This window comes from Colobus angolensis, unplaced genomic scaffold (genome assembly GCF_000951035.1).
Source record: "Colobus angolensis palliatus isolate OR3802 unplaced genomic scaffold, Cang.pa_1.0 Scaffold48, whole genome shotgun sequence".
NCBI lineage: Eukaryota > Metazoa > Chordata > Mammalia > Primates > Cercopithecidae > Colobus > Colobus angolensis.
The window spans coordinates 7,963,642-7,971,822 of NW_012118265.1; the positions used below are offsets into that span (position 1 = coordinate 7,963,642).

Consider the following 8,181-nt stretch of genomic DNA (forward strand, 5'->3'; position numbering starts at 1 on the left):
GAAGTTTGAATAGCTTCTGTCCCTCTGCTTTCCCTTTTCCATTTGAAAGAAAGGACTCTGGGGTTTTTACTGTTACCTGATCAATGACAGAGCCTTCTGAGGACATTCCAAGACAGTATACAGTCCTGTGGTCTCCTTGGAAATCCATCTAGTTAACATTTCAAGGGCAATACCTTGTTGGTTTTGACTGGATATTCATATAAACTTTTTAAAGAGTTGAGTGATAGAGCTAACCCTTATCTGTAAGTTTTGAATTTATATTGTTTCATCCCATGTACAAAACCATTTTTTCCTACAAATTAAAAAAAAAAAAAAAAAAGAAAAAAACTTATTTTTAAAAGTCCTACAACAGACCATCTTTTTCTGGACACTGGGGCTATGTGGCCATTTCGGTCATTTCGGTCAAATCCACATACAATGTAATCTCTTCAAAGGAAGCAAACATTCCCTTGTTGATCTTTATCTTCTCTGCTACCTATAACAGTGTCTGGCATATGACAGGCCCTCAAAAATATCTGTAGAATGGATAAACAAAAGTGTACATAAATTGGCAAAACTGACCTAATGTCTTTTCCTTTCCAGATTCCATATTTTAACTTTTCGCACAAAAATAGGATCATCTTTTAAAACATTGCTGTTTAACATTTATATTTAAACTGCTCTATATAATAAATGATGATAGTTACAAGTACATCAGAAGGTCGTATTAGAACAGATTGTTTTTATCAAAATAAAATATTATGGCACTGAATTGTATGTGAAAGCTATTGCATGACAAAGAACGATAGATTCAGAGAGCATAGAACGATTCATTTTGTAGTCTCTGCTTTCTTTTCATTTAAAAGTCTATGAATTAGCATATGCTGTCAGGAATAATGATAATCCATTATTGCTATATTCTTGACTGTAGGTAGCAAGGAGCTTTTTTATTTGGTAATAAAGAGCAGTCTTTAAGCCACACAAAGGCTCCAGGAGAAGAGAGCATGCCATGTAAACACATTAGCACCCATAATCTCCTGTGATAATTGATTCAGACTTACTGACCTTGGGCACATTGAATGTTTTGATTTCTTCACTATGAGCCTCCGGGTGAATTCAGGGTGAAATTTTAATATAAAAATAGTTGCTGCAAATTTTTTTCCTAAGAAGGTGAAGTAGTCTGTTGATAATCTGAATCATTCCAGTTTTAGAAAGACATAATATAGCACCTAGGATCATGGCACTTAGCAGAAACTATGGCGTTTAAATTTCTTATTTTATGAAACAAGAACTCATAGCCAGAGAGATCAAACACTTGCCCAGGGTCACATAGGTCGTATCAGGACTGACATCCGGACTCAGTTTTCTTAACTCTCAGTTAAGTACTCTATCTGTTATTTGTATCATGTTGTTATTTTAAAAGAAATCTGCTCTAGCTAAGAGTCAGCTGTAGGTTTTCTGCCCTGCAAGGTAGAATTCTGTCACTAACTCATGAGTAACCCAAATGACTGACTATTTTAATCTCAATTAAACTCATATAGATGATTGTTAGGTGACTTGGGTGACTTTAGGCCTCTTAAAGTACAGACATTGAGGAATTAAAGTGGAACACGACCATTTAAGATGGTTAGTAGAGATAGGGACATTGAGAAGGGAAAAAAATAGCATGAAGAACAAGAACTTTGTGAGAAAAACAAAAGTAGATTTTTAATAATTTACTTTTTGGAATTTATTTTTTATTCAATATGTGAAACTATGTGGTTACTGTTTTCACATATTCAACTCGCAGAATATACCTTGTGTCATTCTGTCATTTTCATTTAAATGTTTAATGAACACAAATTAGAGAAAACACATGAATTCCTCAAGGAAAGAGAGAACAAGGGCAAGAAAATGAGGGCCTTCATCGAGGGTCTATAAGAGGCATGAAAAGTGCTAAGAATTTTAACACATTTCACATTTAATCCTCAGAGGCCTTCAAGTTACAAATTAAGGTTTTTCTTTTCTTCTCTTTTTCTTTTTACTTTCCTTTTTTTGAGATAGAGTGTCACTTTGTCACCTAGGCTGGAGTGAGTGGCATGATCTTGGCTCACTGCAGTCTCCACCTCCTTCAAGTGATTCTCATGCCTCAGCCTCCCAAGTAGCTGGTATTACAGGTGTACCCCACCATGCCTGGCTAAATTTTTGTATTTTCAGTAGAGACAGGGTTTTGTCATGTTTGTCAGGCTGGTCTTGAACTCCTGACCTCAGGTAATCTGCCCACCTTGAAGCCACAGCGTCCGGCCAGCTTATTCTTTTTAAAGATGAAAACTCTAACAACTGAGTAACAGATTTTTAGGATTGATATCCATTCCCCAAAATATTTACTGATCCTGCTGAATAACAGCCATGTATCAACCTTCTTGCTAAGCAGTTTCTATGTACTTTCTTATTTAATATACACAACAACCTTATAAAATAGAAAGAGTAATTATCTTGAACTCTTAGATGATATAATTGAGTCATAGGGAGGTAATAAGGGAAGGTAATGAATATATATTAAGTGTCTATTATGTGCTGGCACTGCACTTGGCATTTTACGTATTGTATTAGTTGGTTCTCATGCTGCTAATAAAGACACACCTGAGGCTAGGTAATTTATAAAGGAAAGAGATTTGATTGACTCACAGTTCAGCGTGACTGGGGAGGCCTCAGGAAACTTGCAATCAAGGTGGAAGAGGATGCAAGCACATCCCTCTTCACATGGTGGCAGCAAGGAGTGCTGGGCACAAAGGGGAAAAGCCCCTTATAAAAATCATCAGATCTCATGAGAATCCACTCACTGTCACGAGAACAGCAGCATGGGGGTAACTGTCCCCATGATTCAATTACCTCCTACCGGGTTCCTCCCATGACATGTGGGGATTATGGGAAATACAGTTCAAGATGAGATTTGGGTGGGGACACTGCCAAATCATATTACATGTGAAATCTACTGCAGGTGAAATATATAATATTATCACGTGGGTGGTAAAATTATTTACATTTTGCAGACAAATAAATTTAAATATGAAGAGATTAACTAACTTGCCCAGGTAATACAGGAAAGTAAAGTTTTAACTGTGATCTAAATTCAACTCACATTCCAAATCCTTTCCATGATGCCACTGAGGGTCTAAGATGAATTGGAGAAAGGAGAGTGTGGTGGAAGGGAGTGCCAATAGAAGGTTTTTAGAATCATACATGGAGAGCAAAAACAAGATCTGAACTTCCATAGGTAGCAAAAATGGCAAACATGGGATGGACTATAGAAGTATTGCAAAGGCAAAACTATTGAGGCTGGGGAGGCTCGTGGGGAAGTACTGCTGTGGAGTCGCATACACCTGAGTCACTCTCTCTATAATCCTTACTTCTCTAAGCCTCAGTTGTCTCATTTGCAAAATATAAAAATTAAATGAGTTAATGCACGTGAAATGATTAGGGGAGTGCCTCATACATAGTGAGTGCTCCATAAATGTTAGTTACTATTGGAAGGTGAGTAACAGAGAGGAATCTAAGATGTTTTTAAGGTTTCTAATCCTAGTGTCTAGTGCCAATAGTTGAGACTAGGAAGAGGTAGATAATAAAACATGATTTCTACAATCTTTATCTCCGAATTAGACAGCAGATTCCTCTGTGGCAGTTTACTCTTGTGGCCTAAATAAACCAATTAAAAGCCAGACATTGGCAGAATGGATTAAAAACACAAATCAATTATACATTGTCTATAAGACATTCATTTCAAATATAATAATATAAGCAGGTTGAAAGTAAAAAAAGAAGATTTATCATGCAAAAAAGAAGATTTATCAATCAAAGGAAAAACAAGAGTGGCTATATTAATACCAGATAAAATAGACTTGTGACCAAATAAAGTTATCAGAGACAGGGAAAATTACTATATAATAATAAAGTGATCAATCCACTTAGAAGACATAGCAATCCTAAATATGTATAGAGCAAGCAACAGAACTGTTAAATATATAAAGCAAAACTGATAGAACTGAAAGGAGAAATAGTCAAATTTACAAATAAGTTGGAGACTTCAACACCTGTCTCTCAACAATTCATAGGATAACTAGAAAGAAATCAGCAAGAGTGTAGAAGAGCACCATTAATCAATAAAATCTAATCAACGTTTGTAGAAAATGTTATGGCTAGAAAATGTTTATTTATAGGACACTCCATCCAACAATAACAGAATACACATTATTTTCAAGTGCCCTTGAACCATACACTGAGATAGACCATATCTAGGTCATAAAATAAACCTTAAGGAATTTAAAAGAAACACAATTAAACAGTATGTTCTCTGACCACAACAGAAATAAGGTAGAAATAAATAGCAGAAAGATAGCAAGACAATCTCCAAGCTCTTGGAAACTAAACACTTCTAAATCATCTAAGAGTTAAAAAGGGAGTCTTGAGGGAAATAATAAAAAAAAAGTGAATGAAAATGAAAATGCAACCTATTGAAATTTGTGCGAGGGAAGATCTGAGAGAGAAATTTAAAGCACTAAATGCATACATTAGAAAAGAGGAATAGTCTTAAACCAATAGTCTAGACTCCCACCTTGATAATCTAGAAGAGGAAGGGCAAAATAAACTGAAAGCAAATATAAAGGAGGAAATAGATAAAAGCTGAAATCAATGACATTGAAAACAGAAAAACAAAGAGGAAATTAATGAAAGAAAGTTATTTTTTTAACAGATCAATAAAATTGAAAAATCTCTAGCAGCAGTGACAAAGAGAAGACCCAGATTACCGGTGTTAGGCACGAAACAGGATATCACTGCAGGCTCTGCAGCCGTCGAAAGTATCCTAAGGGAATACTACAAACACCTTTACACATTTAAGTTTGACAACTTACATGAAATAGATTGATTCCTTGAAAAACACAAAGTACTACAATGTGCCTAATGCAAAATAGATAATTTGAATATCCCTGTAACCATTAGATCATTAAACTCGCAGTTTAAAAACCTTCAAAAAGAAATCTCTCTGGGCTCATGTATTTTCTCTGGAGAAATCTAGTAAATATTTAAGTAAGTATTAATATAAATTCTGCACAATCTCTTACGGAAAATGTAAGATGAATGAATACTTCTTGATTCATTTTATAAACCTAGTTTTACCCTAATAATAAAACTCTACAGACAGTACAATAAATAAAACTATAGAATAGTATCACTCATGAATATAGATACAAGCATCCTTAACAAATATTAGCAAATAGAATTCAGCAAACTATAAAAAGAATTAAGTACAATAATCAAGCAGGGTTTATTTCAGAAATTCAAGGCTGTGTCAATATTTATTTATTTACTTATTTGAGATAGGGTTTTGCGCTGTCACCCAGGCTGAGTGCAGTGCTATGCTCACAGCTCACTATAGCCTCCACCTCTCTCTGTACAAAAAATAAAAACATTTAGCTAGGCATGGTGGTGCGTGACTGTAATCCCAGCTACTGAGGAGGCTGAGGTGGGAGGATCACTTGAGCCTGGGAGTTCGAGGCTGCAGTGAGCCATAATCATGCCACTGCACTCAGCCTCAGTGACAGACTGAAACCCTGTCTCAAAAATAAAAAGAAAAGAAAAGAAAAGGAAAGGAAACAAAAATTGTACAGACCAGAAAGGAAGAAATGAAACTGTTGCAACTTGTGGATGACATGATTGATTTATGTAGAAAATCCCAAGGAATGGATAAAAAATCCTTAAGCTAATGATTGAGCTAAGCAAGGTCACAGGATATAAGATACATGTACAAAATCATCTGTACTTCTATGTACTAGCAATGAACACATAGATATTAAAATAGAAAATGCAGTACCATTTACAATTGCTAAAAAGATTAAATATTTAGGTGCAAATCTTATGAAACATGTATAGGACTAATATACTGGAAACTACATGACACTTTAATTGACAATCTGAATAAATGAAGAGACATATTGTGCTCATGGACTGGAAGATTTGACAGTAAAGATATCTGTTCTGTAGAAACTGATCTATACATTTAATATAATTCCTATCAAAATCCTAGCAATATATTTTTGCAGTTATAGACAACATCATTCTAAAATTAAAATGAAAAGGTACATGAACCAGAATAACTAAAATTATTTTGAAAAAATAAATACAGTTGATCTTTGGTATCTGTGGGGGATTGGTTCCAGGACCTCCTGTGGATAGCAAAAATCTTCAGATGCTCAAGTCCCTTATATAAAATGGCATAGTATTTGTATATAATCTGTGCACCTCCTCCCACATACTTTAAAATCATCTCTAGATTACTTATAATACCTAATATCATGTAAATGCTATGTCAATAGCTGTTTACTGTATTGTTCAGGGAATATTGACAAGAAAAAATGTCTGTATGTGTTTAGTTCAGGCATAATTTTGTATTTGAATATTTTTGATTCAAAGTTGGCTGAATTCGTATATGGGAACCCACAGATACGGAGAGTTGACTGTATAATGGGAGGAATCAGGATATCTAATTTCAATATAGCTACAATAATCAAAATTGTGTTCTTGCTAGAGGGATAGGGACATAAAAAAATGGAACAGAATAGAGAATCCAAATGTAGACTCACTCAAATATACCCAACTGACTTTTTACAAAGGTACAAAAACAATTCAATGGAGGAAAGTTAGCCTTTTCAACTAACAGTGGTAGGGCAATTAGTCATCCATATGCAAAAAATAAAATAAAATAAGCTACAACTGTTTCATAGTTTATTTAAAAATTAACTCAAAAAAATTGTAAACTTAAATGTAAAATGTAAAACTGAAATTTTTATTTGAAAAATATAGGAGCAAATCTTTGAGATCTAAGGCTAGGAAGGAGTTATTAGACTTGACACAAAAAGCATGATCCATAAAAGGATATTTGATAAACTGGATTTCATTAAATTAAAAACTTGTTTTGTGCAAATGCAAATTTTGATTCAGAGGATCTATGGTTGAACCTAAGATTCTGCACTTACTAAAAGTTTTCAAATGATGCTGAAGCTGCTGGTGTAGGAACCACCCTCTGAATAGCAAAAGACAAACACTCTGGCTCCTTACAGTCCTAAAATTATAGGGATAAATAATTTAATGGATAAATAAATTTTGTTATTTTATAGAGTTCACAATTTGGAGAAGTAGAGGAGATAATTTCAGTTGAAGGAATAATAGAAACACCTCAAAACCCAACTTTATAGCTGCATAAAATGAAAAACAAAATCTTATCTTTTCAAATGTCTTTAATTATCTAATATTCTATTTTTTTCCTAAAAAGAGACAATAAAAGGTTTCTTAATTCAAAGGTATAACTGGATAAGTAGATTTATTTACAACCATTCTTGTGAAATACTTTTTTTAAAAAAATACGACCAACTTCTTTGAAAATAGCAGACACATACCTCAACTATCACGGGCTAATTTTTGGTGGATAATGTACATAACTAGGCAGAAATAGGAAAGCTGATATTGGCAGATTAACTATCAAATACTCAGTCAAAACTCCATTTGTGACCCTCACTTGTTGATCGATTTCTATTCCCACTTACTCTTCTACCATCTTGTCAACTTCCTGAGTGACTCTCTTGTCGACTCTGTCTACCTGACCAGCCACCACATCGACCACCTGATCCGCCTGACCTACCCGACCAGCCACTTGACCAGTCACTCCCCTGTCTGGGATTAGAGTTGTTTCCATCATAATATTCTTCATTTTCAGGTAATTTGCCTGGCACTGAGAGTATCCAATTGGAATCATGCCACTCTGCCTGTAACCTTTCTGACTCAGTTGTAGAAACATCAAAGCAAACACCCATATTTCCTTTCAGGAAGCACATGCTGGTAATTCGAGACACTGCATTACTACTCAGCTTTCTGTTAAGTTCTTTCCAGGCACAGGTGATATCCTGCATTTCCTCTAGGCTTTCCAGAGTCATGGTCTTCAGGAGGATCAAAGATCGTGGTTCAAAGCTTGATGCACCAGAAATGTGGGCTAAACTTGTAGCCAATGCATCCACTGACCCTTGCTCTGTCATCCAGGCTGGAGTGCAGTGGCCCGATCTCGGCTCAGTGCAAGCTCCGCCTCACGGGTTCACGCCATTCTCCTGCCTCAGCCTCCCGAGTAGCTGGGATTACAGGCGCCCGCCACCACACCTGGCTAATTTTTTGTATTTT

At 35.3% G+C, this 8,181-nt stretch overlaps 1 protein-coding gene and 1 pseudogene across 1 annotated transcript in view; both read right to left on the bottom strand.

Moving 5' to 3' along the window:
• Positions 1-8,181, bottom strand: part of GPR149 (G protein-coupled receptor 149) — a 94,833-nt gene that overhangs the window by 12,327 nt on the left and 74,325 nt on the right. The gene's annotated exons all lie outside the window — the stretch shown is intronic.
• The window catches only part of LOC105523935, a 4,053-nt pseudogene continuing 3,371 nt past the window's right edge, over positions 7,500-8,181 (bottom strand).